This window comes from Gobio gobio (genome assembly GCF_949357685.1).
Source record: "Gobio gobio genome assembly, chromosome: 24".
In the NCBI taxonomy this organism is placed as follows: Eukaryota; Metazoa; Chordata; class Actinopteri; order Cypriniformes; family Gobionidae; genus Gobio; species Gobio gobio.
This window is the reverse complement of record NC_137120.1, coordinates 16540977-16562906: the sequence shown is the minus strand read 5'-3', so window position 1 is coordinate 16562906 and position 21930 is coordinate 16540977.

Genomic DNA, 21930 nt, shown 5'->3' with positions numbered 1-21930 from the left:
TAAAAACGCTGGGTTGTTTCAGTTTGAGTCAAATATGGACAAACCCAACCATTAGTTTTAATGTTTTAATTTTTAAACCCAATGGTTGGGTTTGTCCATATTTGACCCAAACAAGGGCTGAAACAACCCAGCGTTTTTTAGAGTGTAGCTTCAGAAATCTATTTAAACATTTTCTGTTTCATGCCGGAAATAATAGAATCCGTGTCGGACAGAAAATTCCCCGTTTGACTCGTCATCTCTCCGGTGGGGATCACGCAGGTGCTTCATGACAAAGACAGGCTTTCATGTATTTTCTCTTCTTTTCTTTTTTTGTTTTCTATTATGGTTTTCTCCCATGAAACCTATTTTTATCCCACGCCTCTTAATAAACTGACCTTGGAAAAATCCCGGGCCGGCTACATTTGGATGATTCACTTCTGTTACAAATCAATTTGTCCCGCCGTTCTTTTTAGGATGTTTCCCTTTATAGAAGAAAGAATGTTCACATAAAATAAATAATAAATATGTAATTATTATCAAAATAATAAATCACTTATAAAAAAAAAAAAATCACATTTATTTTGATAAAAATAATTTGCAAAGACTGAATACTCAGTATGTAAACTTGTTAAAAATGTAGCATTTTTCTGTTTATTTTCATTATTAATTATATTATATGCGAAACAACAATTTAGATGAAAAGTTTATGGGAGTAAATTAATGCCAAATGTATAGCTTTTTGAATTGCACTACTTGAAGAAAAATACTGTACTTGCCTTTTAAATCGCCTGTTGAATGTTATAAGTCATATTTTTAAACCGACAGAATATTTTGGAAGTGAAATCTGAAAGGTGAATATGGGTTATTGAATTTTAATAATGAAAATGTGTGAATGTTTTGAATTGAAATATTCACAGCTTAAATATACAACCATAACCCAACCCATCAAAATGCAATGCATTTTTTTTTTGCAATTACTGCAATTTAACAAGCTTTTTTTTGTTTGTTTCAAATACATTTGTCATTAATTTTCTTCCATAAAAGCTGAACTGATAAAACTAACCAGATGTTCGTGTTTTCCAGCAAGAGTTGGGAAATGTTCCACCGCTCATCTTGTATTGCAGAATCTGTCATAATGTTTCTTTGTTTAACATTTTTTCTAAAATCTCAAATTTTCTGTTATTTCCAGGATTAAATGATATATTTATCCCAGATTTTGCTGTACATCTGTAGATAAAACGTTGTTTAAAAAAAAATATCATAACTGATTCTGATTTTCTGTTTCTCAAACAAAAGTCCTTCATATATTTGTTTAGCTTTTTTTTTGTTTGAGAGAATCAGTTATAGATTTTTATATATTTTTGTTTTCCAGCACAAATATCATAAACATTCTTAAATTAAGATACAGTTACTTGAGATGCTAAATGACAACAGATATTAATTTTGTAAAATAAAACCATATATATATATATATATATATATATATATATATATATATATATATATATATATATATATATATATATATATATATATATATATATAATATACATATATGAATGTATATATATATATATATATATATATATATGAATGTATATGTATGTATGCCAGTGCAGACACAAAAATAAACTTACACTTTAATTTAATAAGCGTAAAATTTAACTTATAGGGAAAACAATTTTTTTTCTTAATTGTTCATGTTTTAAGCCTAAAAAAAACTAAACATTTGATGCATTTTTCAGTAAACAAGACTTTAATCAAATTGCATTTAGTTGAGAAGTAAAATGACTCAAGACATTAAAAATGTTTAGATATTTGTAATGGAAAATAAGACAAAAATACCAAGTAAGAAAAACTTATTTTGCAGTGTGTAAATTTGGAGCTTATAATAGTATAGCATTGATATTTATATTTCTTATAATTAAGCTTTTTTTCACATTTGCAGATTAGTTCTGCTAAAACAAATGCAACATTTAAATATAATATTTAAGATTATTTTCAATAACAAATATTAATATTCATTAGACTTAAATGCTAAATTTAGTTGTTTTTTTGTAAAAAAAAAAAAATTATATATATATATATATATATATATATATATATATATATATATATATATATATATATATATATATATATATATATATATATATATATATATATATATATATATATATATATATATAATATTGATAATTTCATTATAAATTATATTATATGCAAAACAATATAGATGAAAAGTTTATTGAAGTAAAATAATGCCAAACATATAGCTTGTTGAATTGTACTAATTGTATTAAGAAAAATACCTTGCTTGCCTTTTTAAATCGGCTGTTGAATATTATAGGTCATATTTTTAAACACAGAATATTTTGGAAGTTTAATATTTTTGATAACAAATATTAATAATGAGGCTTAATCTCAAGATTTAAATGATGCATTTTATTTGTTATTTGTAAATTATACAGGGCTCTAACAGTGAAGTATAAAATAATAAAAAAATGTTATATTATATATTTGAAAGATCATCCATAAAATCATGTTGAAATATTGAACAAATATAGGAATAGTCTGTTGTTCTGTAATAATGTAGATTGTTATTTTAAAAAGTAATGGTCTGCAACAACAGGGGGCGCTGTGTTTCTGTCTGACGAAACCGTCACGCATCGGGAGTCGCTTAACGATGGGCGGAGCAAAGATGTTTGGGGGCGGGGCAGATCCGCTGGCCTTTCTATGAACTCTGATTCTAGACGGAGGAGGGGGCTGGTTATGAAAGGGCAAAAACACGGCGTGTTTGCAATGGCGAGGTATTTTGGTTATGTTTTAGAGAACCAACTCCTGGCCCGCAGGAGGGGTCTGACCGAACGATGACCCGACGATCAGGGTCAGAAGTTCAGAAAATGTCACGTCATAGCTGACATGACAGTCTGTGATGAGTTTTGAGCCCCCCCAAATAAAACCACATGAAAAAATCAGCCTTTATTCTTGTCCATGTAAATCTATGATACCAGACACATGAACTTCAGATGAACCTCGCTTAATTCTTTCATAGGGACAATGAGAGTTCGTATTTGGGTTTGTTTGGGTTTATACAGATTCAACATTTAATAAACACTGGAGAAATAACCGATTTTGTTAGCTCAACCGAGATCTGACCGAAGTTTGACCTCGCGCACAAGCGACTTCGCAAGCGCCATTTTGTGTGCTTTCTGTCAACCTCTCCGTTTTCAATTTACACACTTTATAATGTCAAAAACGCCACTATGACTAAGACTTTAAAAATATATTGCCGAGTGCACTTCACTATACTTTATGAAATATTAAGATTATACAATAGTGTTGGATGATGCTTTTAAAATTGTGAATCACGTAAGTGTCACTGCCTCAAAAAAACCCTTTAAATAATCCAGCGGGACATTTACTGAAAGTGCGGTGACATGTGCGATCGAGGGCCGTAGTCGAATATCCTCCTCGATAATGGATGTGAGATGCATATGAATATTGAAAATCATGGATTATGGTGGCAGGAAGATGAGGGAATGTCGAGTGGACAAAAAAATTTTAGGAGGGGAAAAAGTCATGGGTGCCGTGAAGACGTTTGGATGCAATCACGCTGAATTTTACTTTGTATACTCTGTTTTAAACTTTAAAGTGCAATCATTATTGTTATTATTAATTATTATTATTATTATTAATAAATAAATTATTTTATAATTTCAAAAGTTTCCTTTAACATTTTCTTTGTCAAAGTCCAAGCTGAAAATTATTATTATTATTATTATTATTATTATTATTATTATTATTATTATTATTATTATTATTATTATTATTATTAATAAATATTTTAACACAATTTAACAGTGATTTTGAAATAGTCAGACTATATAATTTAAAATGTATATTATATTTATTTTATATAAGTGTTGTTATACATATGTCATTATTATTACATAACTATTTTCTTCTATTTTTGTATTATTAAATAACTATTTTATATTATTAATATTATATAAAATAATTACTTGATAAACATTCCAATTTTTGGTTTGGACTTTTATAAAAAAAAAAATTAAGAAAACATTTTGAAATGGTCAAACTCTATAATATAAAATGAATTGTATTTAAATTATTTTAAACTAAAACCGCATAATATTTGGTTATAATGACAAAAAAATGCAATGTAATTTGCATTTTAATTTGCATACTGCATATTAATGGTTTAGTACCTAAACTTACACTGCAAAACATTAAGCCTTTTTTCAAGATTTGTGCATTTCAATTAATAGTAAAATCCCATTAAATTGAATTGAATAATCCTTACATATTATGAATTAAGATTTTTAAATGAGTAAAAAAACAAACAAACTAGAGCTTAAAACATTTAGTATAAATCTTAAAGGAACACGCCACTATTTTTGAAAATCCCCTAGAGTTAAAGGTCCCATTCCGCATGATCCCATTGTTCAAACTTTAGTTAGTGTGTAATGTTGCTGTTAGAGCATAAATAATACCTGTAAAATTATAAAGCTCAAAGTTCAATGCTGAGCGAGATATTTTATTTAACAGAAGTTCCCTTTCAAAGCCTACAGCGAACGGCTGGCTTGGACTACATCCTGGTACTTCCTGCTTTAATTACGTCAGTAGAGCAGTAGAACAGACTAACCTCCGCCCACAAAGAAACGCGAAAAAGGGGGCGCGGTCTTGTTGCTGTCCCACGTGGAGAAGCGGACGTGTCGCGTGGAGAAAAGGAACTGTTGCGTTGAGTGTGTTTATCGCCATGTCGTCGAGACGCTGTTATTTTCATCCAGGAGTCAAATCACCTTTGTTTGGCTTTCCCAGGGACGCTGTAGAGATTATTGAACGCATACATCTCTCCGTTAAGAGGCGTGACCTTTCCAACATGCGCTAAGCTGCTGTCGAATCACAACACAGGAACTGCTGGCACGTGTGCTAAGCTGCGGTCGAATTACAACACGGTAAGCGCTGGCACAATCAGAACTCGTTACGTATTTCTGAAGGAGGGACTTCATAGAAAGAGGAAATCACCAGCCGTTTTTAGGACAGTGAAAACAGCGGTACACGGATAAGTACATTGTGTGAAAAATACTGTGTTTTTTTACACGCGAAACATGAACACATGTTATATTGCACACTGTAAACACAATCAAAGCTTCAAAAAGACACGAAGAACGGGACCTTTAAACAGTTGAGTATTACCGCTTTCGAATCCATTTAGCCGATCTCCGGGTCGGGCCGTAGCACTTTTAGCATAGCTTAGCATAGATCATTGAATCTGATTAGGCCGTTAGCATCTCGCTCAAACAAATGACCAGAGTTTCAATATTTTTCCTATTTAAAACTTGACTCTTCTGTAGTTACATTGTGTACTAAGTCCGACGGAAAACGAAAAGTTGCGATTTTCGAACTATTCTCTCGTTCCTGCGTAATAATCTAGGAACTTTGCTGCCGTATCATGGGTGCAGCGGCACAATGATATTACGCAACGCCTGAGAATAGGCCCCTAGCTAGGTAACTTCCAATGTGACCAGCACTAAGTTTGTGTAGTTGCAGGTATTCCGGTTCAAATAGATACAGTTCAGGATCTGCACCAAAGTAAATATATTCTGAATCGTCTCTCACAAATGTCTCCATGGTTACAGGGCACGCTCCTTGTGCAAGCAGGTTTTCACGTTGGTTATGTTGACGGAAGTTAGCCTATTTTCAGGTGCTGCGTAATATCATTGCGCCTGCTCCACCCACGGTACAGCAGCAAAGCTCCTTGATTATTACGCAGGAATGTGAGTATAGTTCCTAGCCATTGTTGTAAAGTCTGACCCATTTTCTGGGCAACACAAAATCTACTCACACTGGTTTGTAACGTCTGCCCCATGATCTAACACAAAAAATTACTTAAACACTGGGTTGTTACGTCTGGATCTGGGTAACATAAAAACTACTCATACACTGGGTTGTTACGTATGACTCATGATCTGGGTAACACAAAAACTATTCAAACACTGGGTTGTTACGTCTGACCCATGATCTGGGTAACACAAAAACTACTCATACACTGGGTTGTTACGTCTGACACAGGATCTGGGTAACACAAAACTACTCAAACACTGGTTTGTAACGTCTGACCCATGATCTGGGTAACACAAAAACTACTCAAACACTGGGTTGTTACGTCTGACCCATGATCTGGGTAACACAAAAACTACTCAAACACTGGGTTGTTACGTCTGACCCAGTATCTGGCTAGCACAAAAACTACTCAAACACTGGTTTGTAACGTCTGACCCATGATCTGGGTAACACAAAATCTACTCATACACTGGGTTGTAACGTCCGACCCAGGATCTGGGTAACACAAAAACTACTCAAACACTGGTTTGTAACGTCTGACCTATGATCTGGGTAACACAAAAACTACTCAAACACCGGTTTGTAACGTCTGACCCATGATCTTGGCAGCACAAAATCTACTCAAACACCGGTTTTGTAACGTCTGACCCAGGATCTGGGCAGCACAAAATCTACTCAAACACCGGTTTGTAACGTTTGACCCATGATCTGGGTAACCCAAAAACTACTCAAACACCGGTTTGTAACGTCTGACCCATGATCTGGGTAACACAAAACCTACTCAAACACTGGGTTGTTACGTCTGACCCATGATCTGGGTAACACAAAAACTACTCAAACACCGGTTTGTAACGTCTGACCCAGGATCTGGGTAACACAAAAACTACTCAAACACTGGGTTGTTACGTCTGACCCAGGATCTGGGTAACACAAAAACTACTCAAACACTGCGTTGTTACGTCTGACCCATGATCTGGGTAACACAAAAACTACTCAAACACCGGTTTGTAACGTCTGACCCAGGATCTGGGTAACACAAAAACTACTCAAACACTGGGTTGTTACGTCTGACCCAGGATCTGGGTAACACAAAAACTACTCATACACTGGGTTGTAACGTCTGACCCAGGATCTGGGAAACACAAAAACTACTCAAACACTGCGTTGTTACGTCTGACCCATGATCTGGGTAACCCAAGAACTACTCAAACACCGGTTTTGTAACGTCTGACCCCTGATCTGGGCAGCACAAAATCTACTCAAACACCGGTTTTGTAACGTCTGACCCATGATCTGGGCAGCACAAAATCTACTCAAACACCGGTTTGTAACGTTTGACCCATGATCTGGGTTGTAACGTCTGACCCAGGATCTGGGTAACACAAAAACTACTCAAACACTGGTTTTGTAATGTCTGACCCATGATCTGGGTAACACAAAAACTACTCAAACACTGGGTTGTAACGTCTGACCCAGGATCTGGGTAACACAAAAACTACCCAAACACTGGGTTGTAACGTCTGACCCAGGATCTGGGTAACACAAAAACTACTCAAACACTGGGTTGTAACGTCTGACCCAGGATCTGGGTAACACTAAAACTACTCAAACACTGGGTTGTTACGTCTGACCCAGGATCTGGGTAACACAAAAACTACTCAAACACTGTTTTGTAATATCTGACCCATGATCTGGGTAACACAAAAACTACTCAAACACTGGGTTGTAACGTCTGACCCAGGATCTGGGTAACACAAAAACTACTCAAACACTGGTTTGTAACGTCTGACCCAGGATCTGGGTAACACAAAAACTACTCAAACACTGAGTTGTAACGTCTGACCCAGGATCTGGGTAACACAAAAACTACTTAAACACTGGGTTGTAACTAGGGTTGCCACCTTTGGTGTGGCAAAATAAGGGACGCCCATTCACGACCCCCCAAACCGACCCCGACCCCCCCCCCCCCCCCCCAAAAAAAAACACGTCATGAAATGATTATTTCTACGTTGACAACTTGACAGCTCAATAATAAACCATAAGAAAACATGAGATCAAGTATGTGAACTTGCAACAGAACACATTTTATATTATTTTACATTTGATTATTTTATTTATTTCTAAAGAACTCTTTAGTAGCCTATTTGGTGCACTTTAAAGGGACAGTTCAGCCCAAAATGAAAATTCTGTCATCATTTACTCGCCCTCATGATGTTCCAGACCTGTATGAGTTTCTTTGTTCTGCTGAACACAAAAGAAGATATTTTGAAGAATGTTTGTAACCAGGCTTCTTTGGGGGCACCGTTGACTTCCATAGTAATCTTCCTATGTGTTCAACATAACAAAGAAATGTGTACATGTTTGGAACAACTTGAGGGTGAGAAAATGATGACAGAATTTTCATTTTTGGGTGAACTGTCCCTTTAAGCATTCTGAACCAGTAATCACTTTTTTGAATTTCAAAAATGTAATTTTTTTTTATTAATTTACCTAAATTATGACTATATTATCATGTAATTATTTGTCCCATTTTTATCTAAAACATATTTTAAATGTCATAAACTTTATATGACAGGATTATTGGTTATGTATGAATAGCTAAATTAATAATTACATTTATTAGGCTATAATCTATTAATTAACCTGTCTAAAAAATAATAATTCTGTCTGCCAAGCTCTGATAATGTATGGAATATTATATTAATATATTATCCATTAAAAAAAAACTATAGGATACCTTTAGAAGCACAGATGTGTCTGTCACCGCTGTTGCTTTAAATCAGTCAGTCTGAGACACTGAAATGCTTCTCTAAAGTGTGCAGTTGGCCTGAGGTTCATCATGAGTTACTGGACAGACCCATTGATACCTTTTTGATATTCAGCTCTACATCTGGAGATCCAGATAGTGGACGCGACGCGAGCTCGACATGTTTTTTTAAAAACCGCGCAATTTTACAGGCACACTACAGCTCATGTTCTCGAGACTCCGCCGCTATGATAACAAAGCCGCTAAAACACAATCACGCACAAATGAGCTCCTGTACTACTTATTGTGAAATTGATTTGTTTATATTTGCTATCAGTATTCTCCACACTGCAAAACCATTGTGTGTTTATTGTGTGGACCTATGTAAAATACGGAACAAATCGCGTCCCGTATTGGTTTGATACGTCATTTTGCTTGTAAATACGGGACGATTCCGTATTTTACGGGACGGGTGGCAACCCTAGTTGTAACGTCTGACCCAGGATCTGGGTAACACAAAAACTACTCAAACACTGGGTTGTAACGTCTGACCCATGATCTGGGTAACCCAAAAACTACTCAAACACCGGTTTGGAACGTCTGACCCATGATCTGGGTAACACAAAAACTACTCAAACACTGGGTTGTTACGTCTGACCCAGGATCTGGGAAACACAAAAACTACTCAAAAACACCGGTTTGTAACGTTTGACCCATGATCTGGGTAACCCAAGAACTACTCAAACACCGGTTTGTAACCTCTGACCCCTGATCTTGGCAGCACAAAATCTACGCAAACACCGGTTTTGTAACGTCTGACCCATGATCTGGGCAGCACAAAATCTACTCAAACACCGGTTTGTAACGTTTGACCCATGATCTGGGTTGTAACGTCTGACCCAGGATCTGGGTAACACAAAAACTACTCAAACACTGTTTTGTAATGTCTGACCCATGATCTGGGTAACACAAAAAATACTCAAACACTGGGTTGTAACGTCTGACCCAGGATCTGGGTAACACAAAAACTACTCAAACACTGGGTTGTAACGTCTGACCCAGGATCTGGGTAACACAAAAACTACCCAAACACTGTTTTGTAATGTCTGACCCATGATCTGGGTAACACAAAAACTACTCAAACACTGGGTTGTTACGTCTGACCCAGGATCTGGGTAACACAAAAACTACTCAAACACTGGGTTGTAACGTCTGACCCAGGATCTGGGTAACACAAAAACTACTCAAACACTGGGTTGTTACGTCTGACCCAGGATCTGGGTTACACTAAAACTACTCAAACACTGGGTTGTTACGTCTGACCCAGGATCTGGGTAACACAAAAACTACTCAAACACTGGGTTGTAACGTCTGACCCAGGATCTGGGTAACACAAAAACTACTCAAACACTGTTTGTAATGTCTGACCCATGATCTGGGTAACACAAAAACTACTCAAACACTGGGTTGTAACGTCTGACCCAGGATCTGGGTAACACAAAAACTACTTAAACACTGGGTTGTAACGTCTGACCCAGGATCTGGGTAACACAAAAACTACTCAAACACTGGGTTGTAACGTCTGACCCATGATCTGGGTAACACAAAAACTACTCAAACACTGGGTTGTAACGTCTGACCCATGATCTGGGTAACCCAAAAACTACTCAAACACCGGTTTGGAATGTCTGACCCATGATCTGGGTAACACAAAAACTACTCAAACACTGGGTTGTAACGTCTGACCCAGGATCTGGGTAACACAAAAACTACTCAAACACTAGGTTGTAACGTCTGACCCAGGATCTGGGTAACACAAAAACTACTCAAACACTGTTTTGTAATGTCTGACCCATGATCTGGGTAACACAAAAACTACTCAAACACTGGGTTGTAATGTCTGACCCAGGATCTGGGTAACACAAAAACTACTCAAACACTGTTTTGTAACGTCTGACCCATGATCTGGGTAACACAAAAACTATTCAAACACTGGTTTGTAACGTCTGACCCATGATCTGGGTAACACAAAAACTACTCAAACACTGAGTTGTTACGTCTGACCCATGATCTGGGTAACACAAAAACTACTCAAACACTGAGTTGTTACGTCTGACCCATGATCTGGGTAACACAAAAACTACTCAAACACCGGTTTGTAACGTCTGACCCAGGATCTGGGTAACACAAAAACTACTCATACACTGGTTTGTAACGTCTGACCCAGTATCTGGGTAACACAAAAACTACTCATACACTGGTTTGTAACGTCTGACCCAGGATCTGGGTAACACAAAAACTACTCATACACTGGTTTGTAACGTCTGACCCAAGATCTGGGTAACACAAAAACTACTCAAACACTGAGTTGTTACGTCTGACCCATGATCTGGGTAACACAAAAACTACTCAAACACCGGTTTGTAACGTCTGACCCAGGATCTGGGTAACACAAAAACTACTCAAACACTGGTTTGTAACGTCTGACCCAGTATCTGGGTAACACAAAAACTACTCATACACTGGTTTGTAACGTCTGACCCAGGATCTGGGTAACACAAAAACTACTCATACACTGGTTTGTAACGTCTGACCCAGGATCTGGGTAACACAAAAACTACTCATACACTGGTTTGTAACGTCTGACCCAGTATCTGGGTAACACAAAAACTACTCATACACTGGTTTGTAACGTCTGACCCAGTATCTGGGTAACACAAAAACTACTCAAACACTGGGTTGTAACGTCTGACCCAGTATCTGGGTAACACAAAAACTACCCCAAAAAAATATTTTTAAAAAAATGACCCAAAATATTTTTTAGAGTGAATAGTCATGGCAATGGTAATATTTTGTGTTTTACAGAAGAAAATGCGTGATTGGAAGGACAACAGTCTCTTAGAGCCACAGATGTCTAATGAGATCTTACAATCTTTCAAAAATGAGCATAACCTCTTCCTCTTGATTATGAGAAGAGTCTATAGAATAACTTTCGTTGAGTTTAATCAGTTTAGTTGTTATGACAACAAGTGTCGAGAACAGTAGCAAACACTTTCCCCGCAGCGGATGTTTCCTGAACAAAAACGTCTGAATCACAACTGTTAGTCCACTCCACAGAAAACAAAAACGGTTTGTGGGAAGTCTAAACTTTCCTCGGCTGCCGGTGCCTTCGCTTCAGTTTAGTGTTCGAGCCGAGCCGACGGCCCCGTCCTCCCCGCCGGCGTGAGGATTATCGCCCCATCTGTGTCACCAGCGCTGGGTCACGCTGAGCCGCCGGGTCCTGTGCTTAGCAAGGCACTAGATTGTTAACCCTGATTAACTTGATGTGGCATTCAGTGGAGAAACAGTGTGAAAATCAAAGGCTTGGCGTGACCCACTGCCCTGCCGCTGACCCGGGCGCCGATTGGAGAGAGAGAGCTGTGAGAACACAACACAACATGTCAAACAGGGCCAGGACAGGAATTTCTCTATACCGGGCCTAATTAACTCTTGCGAGTTGTTGTTTTTACTCAATAGCATTTTAAGTTTGTATAATCAAATGTACAGATATATTGTGTATGTATAGGAGTGGTCATTAGGCACAGAGTGATAATGACCCCCAGAACCCACTTCCTGCTTCCTGCTGGCAGAACTCATCATTAAGCTGCTATTGAAAATCGACTCACTCAGTGTGAGGCATCACACTCTCTCAGTCCAACCCCAGCCACTGTGTTCTCTTTGTTAGAGAAGCTTCAAACGCTAAAGGAAACTTTGTAACATTTTAACAGTGATTTTTAAATAGTCAAACTCTATAATATAAAATGTATTATATTTATTTTATACAAGTGTTGTTATACATATATAATTTATATAGTATGACTATTTCAAATCACTGTTAAATTGTGTTGAATGATTAGAATGATTTTTATTATGAAATAATTATTCTCTATAATAATATAAAAGTTATTTAACAATAAGAAATAAAAAATATATATTTAATAATAATAACAACATGTATAGCAACACCTATATAAAATAGATATTATTATTAATACTATTTTATCTTATCATTAATAATAATAACAACAACAATAACGTTTTCTTTATCAAAGCCGAAGCTGAAAATGAGAATTATTATTATTATTATGAAATATGTTAACTCAATTTAATAGTGATTTTGAAATAGTCAAACTATATATAAAATGAACAAATTGTATTTGTTTTATATTATGTGTTGTTAGACATATTTTTGTATTATTACATAACTAATTTCTTCTGTTATTGTTATTAAACAACTATTTTATATTATTAGTATTTTATAAAATAATTGTTTAATAACAAAAAAATCATTTAAATTTTCGACTTGGACTTTGATATAGAATTGATTATATTTGTTTTATATAAGTGTTTTTTTAAACAAATGTTATTATTATTATCATTATTATTATTACTAAATAACCATTTTATATTATCATTATATAATGACAACAACAATAATAAAATGTTTTCTCTAACAGTTTCTTTATCAAAGCCCAAGCTGAAAATATGAATTATTAATACATATTTTAACACAATTTAACTGATTTTCGAAATAGTCAAACTATATATAAAATGTATATTATATTTATTTTGTAAGATTGTTGTTATGTAATTAGTATTACATATTTTCGTCTATTTCTCATTGTTATTAAATAACTATTGGACTTTGATAAAGAAAATATTAACTTTTTTAACAGTGATTTTGAAATAGTCAAACTAAAATAAAATGAATTATGTTTGTTTTATACAAGTGTTGTGTCGTTATACATATGTTTGTTATTGTCATACATATTACGTTTTTATTGTCATTAGTATTATTACTATTAAATAACTATTTTATATTATCATTATATAGTAATAATATGTTTTATTTTAACATTTTCTTTATCAAAGCCCAAGCTGAAAATTATAATTATTAATACATATTTTAACACAAATTAACAGTGATTTTGAAATAGTCAAACTATATATAAAATGTTTATTATATTTGTTTTAAATATGTTATGTATATTATATTTAAGTGTTGTCACATGTTGTTGTTATTATTATTATTACATAACTATTTTCTTCTATTCTTCTAATAACTATTTTATATTATTATTTCATAAAATAATTATTTTATAATATAAATCATTCTTATTTTCAGCTTGGACTTTGATAAAGAAATTGTTAACGTTTTAACACAATATAACGGATTTTGAAATAGTCAAACTTTATAAAATTAATTCTATTTATTTTATTCAAGTGTTATACATATGCTATTATTATATTGAATAATAATATAAAATAGTTTAATAATAATTCTAATTTCCGGCTTGGTCTCTGAACACTCTAAAGAGAACTTAACATTACTTAAAGTTATTTTTTATCCTTAATTATGTATTTATTTTTATATAATTATTGTTATGTTTACGTTGTTGTTGTTGTTATTGTTATTATTAAATAACTATTTTAATATTATGATGTTAATGTCATCATTATAATTTCAATATATTATTATTCATATTAAATAATTTAATTTAAAATATGTACTTTTGGTGAATTTTGCTAAATTTGAATAAATTGTCAATTATCATATTGTTATTTATTTGTATGTTAAGTTATCCATTTTATTATTACTGTTATTATGCTTAAATATAATAAGTGTTAGGGTTCCAAAAAATATATAGTAATCATTATTATTATTATTAGAATACATTTTATTAAAACATTCAAAATAATGTTTTTTTTTAGTTTTTTTTTACTAAAAACTATTTTCATTGTTAATATACCAACAACAGATATATGTTGTGTTATATTATTTATGTGTGAACTGTAAGAGCAGCACTGAAAGCTCACAGATGAAGAGAGTCGAGAGTGTAAAGCATGAGACGTGTTGCTACCACAGAGCGCTGACCCACGAGTAAACGGCCAGGACAGAGGCAGTTTGATTTGATCGGGCTGTGCCATGTTAAATCATTCATTAAATCCAATTAGCCGAGGTGCTGTAATCGCCCAGAGCCGCTGAGGGAGGTTTCCCTCGCCAGCGCTCGATCTCTCCAAAACAACACACATTAACATACTAAACTTTATTCTTCTGTATGAGGCACAATCATTAAGATACCAATTCAGTTCATGCACAAGATGTTCTTTGGAACGTTCTCAAAGTTCAACTGAAAGGAATTGTATTAAATGAGAAAAGAATTGTCTGCTTTATTAGTGCTGTAATGAACAGAGATGCTTTGCTCTGCCAATGTTTTCCTTTCCTGCTCCACATAACTGCAAACGGATCACTCCGAGAGATCTGACCCACTTTCTGCTCTAATCTGAGCTGATGGAAGTGAATTATTCAGCGAGGATGATGTTGTAGTTGTGCTTGTGGAATAAAAAACATAATGTAAATACAGATATACCTGTAAGGAGCTTTAAAGTTCAGTGGTTCACAAACGGCACACAGCACAAAGAAATTACATGTACATTTTATGTTTTATATATATATAAATATATATATAAATATATATATATATATATATATATACATATATATATATATATATATATATATATATATAAAAAAGAAATATACATATATATACATATATATACATATATATATATATATATATATATATGTATATATATGAAGAGTTTGGTTGCAAAACGCGATAAACGCCATTTTTTGACATTTGGATTTTATTATTGGAAATCACTGTTTAGATGTACCTTAATCTATGTGTGAATTGCTGCCATTAATAAGATTTGAAAATGTAAATTTTAAGCCAACTACAAAATGTATTTTTTCACAAAACGCGATATCCGCCAGCCCAGTTTCTTTACAAAGTGCGATATAGAACGTTCAGGATGCAGCGCAAGCTCAGGATGTCACGCGAGGAGAGAGTCACCGCAGGTGAAGTGCTCCGAGTTTGCTCATTGATTTAACGATAATATCAAAACAAAAAACATATTTTTAAAAAGAGGATTCAATAGGCTAACTAAAAAACGTTTACCAGTTTATACTGTAGGCGAGCTGTCAGTCACGTAGGCTACGTCACTGATCAACAGCTGTCTGTCAGTCAGAGAATCAAAGCTTCAGAGTCAAGCTAACGTTATGGATTTCGATGACGGATTGGAGCCGGTCATTCCAGCTGCTGTTGGGAGAAAGAGGAAGGCATCTTAAGAAAATCATCAAAGGGAGAAGACAAACGGGCAAGGCATTCAGGGGAGGGAAAACATCCAAAGATTAATTGTTGTCATCGTGCGACTGCGAGTAATGTTGGTCTGTCATGCCGACACACACACACACACACACACACACACACACACACACACACACACACACACACACACACACACACACACACACACACACACACACACACACACACACACACACACACACACACACACACAAAAAAACATTGATTCACTAGCTTTTCTTAATGGTATTACAGTAGTAGAATATAGCCTAAGGTGGATATATAGCGTTTTGCAAAAAAAAAAAAAAAAAAACGTTATGTTGTGTATGTTCTGACCAAAACTAACTCGGAATCTTATTATTATTAATCAATCTTTGTATATACTATTCCATATATTTATGATGTATTGTTTTTTTAACCAATTTAAGATGTTTGACAATGTTAAGATAAATATGTTGCATTTTGGCATGGTTTTTGACTTATTTATGGACATAAAATTAAATAAAAAATATCCTGGATTTGAAGAATATTGTGTCCCGGCCTTCACTGAGCTCAAGTAATAGTTTAATGTACAAAAAATTGTGAATGAACTTGACTGTTGATGTCTTAAATAATAATGTCAAATAACCAACATTTCTCAAAATGGATATATCTCGTTTTGCAACGAAACTCTTCATATATATATATATATATGTATATATATATATATATATGTATATATATATATATATATATATATATATATATATATATATATATATATATATATATATATATATATATATATATATATATATATGTATATATATATATATATGTATATATATGTATATATATGTATATTTCTTTTTTCATTTGATCCTAATGCTGATAACACATGTAGTGCGAAATGTTGAGAGCAATATTTAAAATGTTAATATATATCTGAACCGACTGGAATTTAAGCCTTTTTTCAAGATTTACGCATTTCAGTTAATAGTAAAATTCCATCAAATTAAATTTAATAATCCTTATATATTATTCATATTATGAATTCAGAGTGAAAGAGTACAATTTTGTATAAATCGTAATGGAACAAGGGAATGGACCATTTAGTTATAGTAGTTATTCATAAATTAAAAAAAAAACGAATATTTAAGTTTATGGTTTATACAAAATGTTTTATTAGCTCTAGTTTTGTTTACCCATTTAAAATTCTTATTTCATAATATGTACGGATTATTGAATTTAATTTGATGGAATTTCGCTATTAGTTGAAATGCGTAAATCTTTGCGCTTTCTAGGTATATTTCCATGTTTCAATTTGAATACTAAATATATAAATACTAATTTTAATACTAATTTTAAGTTACACTGGAAAAAAAATTGCCTTGGTTTTACTAAAAAAAAATCGAAGTATTTTGAACTCATCTAATTTGTGTTTGACCAAATAGACTATGTCTTGCACCCTTGAGTAATTTCAACTCAATTTTCCTTGTAAACACCACTCAAATACTTTTTGTAGCAAAAACATAATTCAACTAAGCGCCAATAAAATTCGATGTAAAAATAACTCAAGTGAGTACACTTATATGACATGCATATAGTTCTATTTCACTATATGAAATAAATTCAACAATTTATCCAATTAAATCTCACGCAAAGCATTCTGGGAACTAGAAATCTCCTTACCCCAGTGTACACAATAAAATTAAGTTGTGACAAAATGTTCATTTGAATATATAATATTGATCAAGCAGCAAATATCCTTGAAACAAAAATGGTGACCCTGATGTAGACAACGCTGTTATAAAATGACCCTAAAATATGAAATATGAGAAAAATTGCTTGGAATTTGGTGGAAAAATACATTGTCACCATTTGAAATGTTCAGCCAAATCCAGCAGTAAATATTTTAAGTAAATGTAACTTAAATAGTATGTTGGAAATGCGCATGTCTACAAAGCCTTGTCTAGATTACTCAGGATAAGAAGTGTGATAAATAATTATACAAAAGATACAAATACAAATTAAGTTTGCTTCTCAAATTATCCAAGGAAAGGTTACACTTTCAGCCTTAAGTATTTATTTTTATCAATGTATTTAATGTTTAATCTTTTAATAAATGAGAAGTTGTTTGTTCGATTCACCTTTATTTTGAGTTAAAACTACTATAAACTTTTACTTTTTTTAAATATAATGCATAGATAAAATATAACAAATTACAGACAAATAAAACTTAATCAAAAATAGAATTACAAAAAGAAATTACACGCAAACATCTACCCATATAAATGCAAATATATATACATTTACAAAAGAGAGACATTTTTACTGAAATAAGACACATCAAACAGGATTAAACACAAATTAATCTTTTAAGTAATATTTGTATAAGTATCTGTAAACCTCAATGCAACAATTTACATACCTGTTTAAAAAGACTATTTTTTCAAACAAATAGAAACAAATATTTATAGATATCTACATATATAATTTACTACAAAATATTTGCCAAGCCTTTTTTTATTTAACTCAGCTATGTTGAAATATAAAGTTTCTGGAAACATCTTTAAAGAATACAGACTATTTCGCACAAACCACATACACTTAGGATTTACGCATTTCAATTAATAGTAAAATTCCATCAAATTGAATTGAATAATCCGTACATATTTGAATTGAATTATTTATTAAGGATTGTTAAATTATTAATATGTACGGATTATTCAATTCAATTTGATGGAATTTATTAATTGAAATGCGTAAATACTTGTGTACATTTGTAGCTATTTTTTTTGTTTGTTTTATCTTATCTTATTTTATGTTTTGTTTTATGTTTATATTGAAATAACAATCATACAGATATAAAAAATACTGATTAAAATATCCCATTTTATATCATTTAGTTTTTTAACTGTTTTAAATTAACATTTTTAAATGTTATGTTTTGCAATATTAATGTTAACACTATTTATAAACACTATTTAGCAAGATTATACTTTACTATGCAGTCATTTGATCATTTTATTTAAAAATATACAGATTTATAATTTCAACTCAAGCCATGATGTCATGGCATTATTCTGTTACTGAAAAGTGTTTTGTCAGTACATGTAATTCATTATTTTACATTAATTTATTATGATCTTAAGTTCTAAAGTCTACTAACTTACAACAAATTATCCACATTTTTAATGTAAATGTACTAAAGAGTTGTGTATTTAAATACAATAAAAAGCACTTATATAAGATGCATTTTTTCTGTGTTGTTATTCACGTCCCACTTCATTGCATGAAATCTTAGAAATATGAAACTAAAATCTACATGTAAACAGCCCACCGTTCTGCTTATACAGTCAGAAATTATCAGTGAATTTGTTGCAGTTTGGAAGAGGAATTACTGAGCCAAAAAAAACAAAAAAAACACTGAATTAAATTGGGCAGAGTACAGAGCCAGGTGGAACCCCTACAATACTTTTGTTAACAAAGACTCTTATGCTTCATTAAAAAGCCTCCTGTACACTATCATGACTTCAGGTTTCCTAACTATGATGTCTATGTAGATGTTGTTTCATACTGAAAACATGACCGCAACGTGCACTTCAAGGGCCATGGAAGTCAAGACTGAACTCTTGACCCCATCCAAGTGATCTTGGTTTAAATATAGGAGCCCCAAACTGCCGGCGTCGGTGAAATCATAGCACGAGGAGCTGCCTCGGTGACTCTTCAGGGCAGGAGCTTGGAAACACAGCATGGCTTGGTGCCCTAATTACATCAACATGTGAGCGCCTTCCCTTTGGGTCACTAGGGCTATGCCAGCTGCGAGGCTGTCTCTCGCTCGATCTCTCCATCCAGCCATATCCTGTCTTTATTTAGGAACTGTCACACGTCACATCATGTGAATGCTGAGTGTACGATTGGCAAGCAGATTAACTGGATATCTAGGCCGATGTCTAATATTTGTATGTCCAAACCAGGGTCAGAAAGTAACCTGGACTGGGTGCAAAAATGCTACAAATGTGTGACAGTAAATTCCCTAGATATTTAAAATATGCCGGAGTGAATTCCTCTGTCTCTGTGTCATGTGTCTGGCACTTTCCACGAATAGGATACAAAATAAAGCCTAAAAATGCAACAAATGCTCAGTGAAAAGAGACAACCTTCAGAATATCTTGATTGAATATATATATATATATATATATAAAATATATTTATTAATTTAATTGAATGTAGATTTTCGGATGGGTGGGATATATTAGTATTTTGTCCTCAAAGTTGATGTGTTAGAAGCAGGAAAAATGGGCGAGCGTAAGGATTTGAGCGAGTTTGACAAGGGCCAAATTGTGATGGCTAGACGACTGGGTCAGAGCATCTCCAAAACTGCAGCTCTTGTGGGGTGTTCCGTAGTCAGTATCTATCAAAAGTGGTTTAAGTAAGGAACAGTGGTGAACCAGCGACAGGGTCATTGGGCGGCCAAGGCTCATTGATGCACATGGGGAGCGAAGGCTGGCCCGTGTGGTCCAAACAAAAAGCAATAAATACTATATTAAATCATATATATATAATAAAGTTGCAATAAATAAAAGTTGAATATTTAGAAATGATTATTGATTGATTATTTATCATATATTGCTCATAAATTTAAGAAAAGTAAAGACTTTTTAAACATTTTTTTAGCATGACAGATTATTTGCTAATAGTTTATCTAACATATTTAATACTTCTCACAATAAAACAGGATTTGTATCTTATTTATGGCATTTAATGTTTAACATTCTGTTTCAAAATATCTAGTCATGGGTTTTGCCACCATATTTACCATTTAAACATGCAAAAGGTACACATTTCTACTGTAAATTAATTGCTGGGCAATCAATGCAAAAATACTATATCGAACTAATCCGAAACAAAACCAAAATATGGAACATTTGCAAAATATTAAAGGTTTATACAATATACAATACACATTAAAATCTAGATCTGAAAGCATGTCCGGTCTATATATTTTCCTCTTTCCTGTATGCGCACTACTAAGCATCAGCCTTTGCATCTGTCCACATTTCTGCTGCAGGTCAGTTGCGTATGGCAGTATGTCATATGTCAATTATAGCACATTTACTTTCAGGATTCAACAAGCGTGAGTAATCCAAGCTGTGGGGTAAAAGTGTGTGTGTGTGTGTGTGTGTGTGTGTGTGTGTGTGTGTGTGTGTGTGTGTGTGTGTGTGTGTGTGTGTGTGTGTGTGTGTGTGTGTGTGTGTGTGTGTGTGTGTGTGTGTGTGTGTGTGTGTGTGTGTTTCTAAAGAAACACTGCTCGTGTCTCATGTTCTCAAAATTGTCTTCATGTGTGGACATTAATGTTTCATAAAAAGTAAGAATAAAAAAGAGGTAAAACGAAGGTCATATAGCAGGATAAAATATGCAGCAATATGTTGCAAGAGATTTGTGCTGTGAAATCTACACATACAAGACCAGCACAGTGTGGCCTACTCAAAAACGAATATTAGTAATAATCATAATAATTCATAATACTTTTTAATTTGCTGTTTAAATGGAAATTTTCTTTCTTCTTATTAAAACTTTCATTGACTGCAATTATGGCTGCATGCAATAGTAAAGATTAATTATAAATAATATCAATAACAATAATATATAATTAATAATAATAATAGTATTAATTATAAATGTTACAATTATATTATAAATATATACATAAAGTATTAAATAATAAGAATAAATATCTAGCCATACTATAGGGGCCAAACAGAAAATAATTGTAAATAGTGAATATATAAATGTAAATCTGAAGATAGAAATTTTAATATATAGTTATACGTCTGAATATATAAATGTAACTCTGAATATATAGATAGAAATTTGAATATATAGTTATAAGTCCCATGGCATGAAATTTTCATTTTATTAGGTTTTTCAACATTAATATGAGTTCCCCTAGCCTGAATATTGTCCCCAAGTGGCTAGAAATTTTGATCGGTGTAAACAGAGTTCTGGCTGTCTCTCTCTGCCTTTGAGAAAATGAGAGCCCAGACTAGCCAATCCTGAAGTCTCCTGTTTTGACGTAAAAACAGGAACGGTTACCTCCCTTTCCTCCGCCCAGAGAATCTGGCACGCCCATGCAAGCGCTATATTTGTTTGTCCTCGAGA